Consider the following 5000-nt stretch of genomic DNA (forward strand, 5'->3'; position numbering starts at 1 on the left):
GTTCCAACATAAATGAAAGAAGGGGATGGGATCACAATGAGATCGAGATCTCATAAGGGGGATATGGCGAAATTGGTAGACGCTACGGGCTTGATTGGGTTGAGCCTTGGTATGGAAACCTACTAAGTGGTAACTTCCAAATTCAGAGAAACCCTGGAATTAAAAATGGGCAATCCTGAGCCAAATCCAGTTTTCTGAAAACAAGGGTTCAGAAAGCGAGAATCAAAAGAAGGATAGGTGCAGAGACTCAATGGAAGCTGTTCTAACGAACGGGGTTGACTACATTGGTAGAGGAATCCTTCTATCAAAACTCCAGAAAGGATGACCTTATTTAAGTACATAGACGTACTTAAATATCAAATGATTAATCACGACCCGAATCCGGATTTTTTGATTATTTATATGAAAAAATTGCAGAATTCTTGCTAAATTAAATCGATTCCAAAAGGAAGAATCGAAGATTCAGTGATCAAATCATTTACTCCAGAGTCTGAAAGATCTTTTGAAGAACTGATTAATCGGACGAGAATAAAGATAGAGTCCCATTCTACATGTCAATACCGACAACAATGAAATTTATAGTAAGAGGAAAATCCGTCGACTTTTGAAATCATGAGGGTTCAAGTCCCTCTATCCCCAATAAAAAAAAAAAGGCCTATTTTATTCCATTCCCTAACCATTTATCCTCTTTTTTCGTCAGTGGTTCAAAATGAGCTTAGCTATGTTTCTCACTCACTCTACTCTTTCACAAATGGATCCGACCAGAAATCTTTCTCTCTTATCACAAGTCTTGTGATAGATATGATCTACGTACAAATGAACATATATGGCAAGGAATCTCCATTATTGAATCATTCACAGTCCATATCATTACTCTTACACTTACAAAGTCTTCTTTTTGAAGATCCAAGAAATTCCAAGGCTGAGGTAAGATTTTCTAATGTTTTTTGAGTCCCTTTAATTGACATAGACCCAAGCCCTCTAGTAGGATGATGCGTCGGGGATGGTCGGGATAGCTCAGCTGGTAGAGCAGAGGACTGAAAATCCTCGTGTCGCCAGTTCAAATCTGGTTCCTGGCACGTGGTTAATATATCGAATAGATACTCATACAAATGAATCGATATGGATCGGGATCCATATTCTATTCGTTAATAGTCTAGATCATGATACATACTTATCCATCTAGGGATATATCTAGATCCCCCATTTTTTTTTTTTGATGGGTAAAGAAAAGAATTAGATTCTGTTCCCTCTTCTTTTTTGTTTGTTCATACTGTACCTGCTCTCGCTCAAAAAGAATGTTAATACTTCATACATATTTGAATTGAAGTTAGTTGGCTGAAAACCCAAAAGTCTAGTCTAGAGAGGAATCGAAGGGTAGGAATAGACAGGATTCATTTCAGATACAGTACAAAGAAAATCTGATCCCCTTTTCATTTCTGAATTTTGAGTTCATAATTTCATATTTTCTTTCATATTCTATTTCTTCACTTTCTCTTTCTTCACTCCCTCCTACGTGACTTTTCGGGGCCCATCTAAGTGATGTGCGCGGTACAAAGTTCATGGTGCAGAACTCTTTTGATTCATCCTATTGGCTTTGCTCATCCGAAATGGATATCTTCCAAATTGGGGAATATCAATGAAGCCCCTTTAGTAGCCCATTCATAATACTGAGATGAGAGTCCAGTTATTCTGTTTCATCTAGAACAGAACATAAAAAGATTCCTTGAATATCTGGAGTCGTAGAAGTGAATATTAGTTTCTTATCATTCAATGAGCATCTTGTATTTCATAGAAATTGGGGGCAATATAATCCTTACGTAGGGGCCAGCCTATCCAACTTTCAGGCATCAAGATACGTTTCAGGCGTGGATGATTTTCATAAGAGATTCCCAACATATCATAAGATTCCCGTTCTTGAAAATCAGCACTTTTCCAAATCCAGAAAACAGACGGGATTCTAGGATTCCTCCTTGGGGCAAATACTTTTATGCATACCTCTTCGGGTTGATCCACACCATACTGTATTCTCGTAAGATGATACACACTAGCTAACAACCCGCCCGGTGCTACATCATAAGCACACTGGGAACGTAGATAATTGTAACCATATACATATGAAATGACAGCAATGGAGTACCAATCCTCGGGCTTTATTTGTAAAGTCTCTATTCCTTGGTAATCGAAGCCCAAAGATCTATGCACTAGCTCATGCTTGACTAGCCAAGCAGATAAACGACCTTGCATCTTCTTGATCTCTCCCACATTTGTATTTGTATGAGTATTTCACATTTACGATGAAATTTATGAAGATTTACCCGCTGTTTGTTATTCTGCACAAAAGCATCCTGCCTAATTCACTAATTCGTGGGAAGATACTGAACTTTTGTATTTGAAAGATGTTTCAGTTTCAGGAGGTATTTCTGAAGTAGATGGAGATTTATAGAGTAATCCTTGATCGTAATTTCCAGTATGAGTACTGCGTCCAACATGAAACTTGTGATTGGTAGTAAAATATCGATTTTCCTGTTGAGACCCAATTTGATCTTCATAGATTTCTCGAGATACTTTCTTACGAAGTTTCGTTATAGCATCTATAACTGCCTCTGGTTTGGGTGGGCAGCCCGGCAAATAGACATCCACAGGAATTAGCTTATCGACTCCCCGAACGGTACTATAAGAATCCGTACTGAACATCCCTCCTGTAATAGTACAAGCTCCCATCGCAATGACATATTTTGGTTCAGGCATTTGCTCATATAATCTCACTAAGGAAGGCGCCATTTTCATTGTTACTGTGCCGGCTGTTAAAATGAGGTCTGCTTGCCTAGGACTCGATCTTGGTACCAATCCATAACGATCAAAGTCGAATCGCGAGCCTATTAATGAAGCAAATTCAATGAAGCAACAACTGGTACCATAGAGAAGCGGCCATAAACTGGAGAGTCTTGACCAATTCGAAAGATCATTCGATGTAGTTGAAATAACTGAATTTTGGGTTGTTTGGTCAAGTAACGGAAACTCAATAGAATTAATAACTGTCTCAATGTAATCTTTTCTTTGTTTTTGATTTTGATTGTCTGAATATTCAGGAGCTAAGACCATTCCAATGCTCCTTTTCGCCATGCATAAACTGAACCAACAATTGGGATAAGCACGAAAATGAAAGCTTCTATAAATACAGATACACCCAATACATCGAAACTCATTGCCCATGGATAAAGAAAGACCGTTTCAACATCAAAAACAACAAAAACTAGAGCAAACATGTAATAGCGAATTCGGAATTGTAACCAAGCATCCCCCATTGGTTCTATACCCGATTCATAACTAGAGAGTTTCTCTGGTCCTTCACTAATCGGGGCTAAAACTCCCGAAATTAGAAATGCTAAAATAGGAATAAGACTTGATATTATTAGAAATGCCCAGAAAATATCATATTCGTAAAGCAGAAACATAGATGCACTCTCATGAATGTGGAATATACCGAATTAGTCGATTCAAATTGGAATTGTCAATTCATCCATAACTGCTTAGTCGAAACAACAATTTTGATCGAACCACATAGTTGAGTTTGTTTGCTGCGGGTCATGCCTCGTTTCAAGATTCATCCAATAGAATCCCACTTACCCTTTCTTCAATTCTATTTAGATATGGTGTAGACATATTATGTTCTTGTACAAATAAGACTCTCTCACTTTACCTTGGGTTTTCTATAAAAAAAAAAATAAATGAAAGAATATTTTCATTTTCATCAAAAATGAATAAAAAAAAGATTAATTCAATATTAATTATATTATCTATAATTATGTGAAAATAAAATGGAAATATTCCATTTTCAATGAAAATATTCAATGAATATAATATAATAATATAATAAAATCAAAGAAGAGGTCTGGCTCATTTTTTTTTTTCTCTTTTGTAGTAGAATGCCTAGCTCGGGATTTAGGGTATATTCTACTCGGTTGGCGTTGGTGTATTCTTTTCATTAAGATCGGGGTATAGAATCATTGTTTCTATTGATTCGATATGAATACATAAACAGAAACAGAATGCATCGACCAATTAGACTCTCTCCTTGTCCCAGATTTATACTTAATTGATTTGATTCAATCTTCAATCTGTTGAATTATGAGGAACCCTTACATAGAACAACTCATGGGTTCCTATACCCAAATTAGATACTTTTGACCTGTACTATCCCGACAGGACCCCCCAGAAACAATCGAGTTATTTAAATCGAGTTAAAAGTCTTGAAAGAGTCATCCTATTTCGGACCCATTTCTAGTACCCAAAATCGCTATTTGGAATGACTCGAAATACTTATTAATGTAATAACACCTAGTAAGACCAACCAATGGGTTAGGTTTCGTGACAATCAAAAGAGGTTTCGTTTGAAGCAAACCCACACAATGGAGCGTACCACAATGGTAGAGTCGGCCGAATCATAAATTATCTACAGAAGATAGCTCTGATGGAATCACGCGTTGTCGAACAATTCGACAGACCAAATCCCCAAAAACACTCATAGAAATAGAAGAGAGCACAAACGTTGATACCTTTAGGACCAATTCATTATTTCTGAAACAATGAATTTGGGTTGTTGTTCCACCAAAGAGCGATCAGTCGGGGGATTGGATTCCTAACTCATCCAAGTTCAAACAGACCCCTAATCTTCTTGCATAAAGTCTGCATCGGTAGAATCGACAGAATTGAAATGATGAGCAATTGGATTGGAGTAGGTTGGGATACAAAAAAATAAGTATTGTACAGAAAGATAAAAATAACTAAACTACTTGCTTTGCCTTTGCTAGGCCGGCTATACGAAGAAAAGTCTAGTCTATTTTACAATGTTTACAATGAAACTTACCGAAGAGCTTTCTTTTTGAAACTCTGGCTTTTCTACAAATACAAGAACAGGTCCTAGATCCGTGTGACTTACTATTACTATTAGATTCGATTTTGTTGGGTCAGGTTGGGGTTTTTGGCTAGGCTCGTGT

The sequence above is a fragment of the Tasmannia lanceolata genome, unplaced genomic scaffold, assembly GCF_043159265.1.
Source record: "Tasmannia lanceolata isolate RefF3 unplaced genomic scaffold, GAP_Taslan_0.1 ptg001202l, whole genome shotgun sequence".
NCBI lineage: Eukaryota > Viridiplantae > Streptophyta > Magnoliopsida > Canellales > Winteraceae > Tasmannia > Tasmannia lanceolata.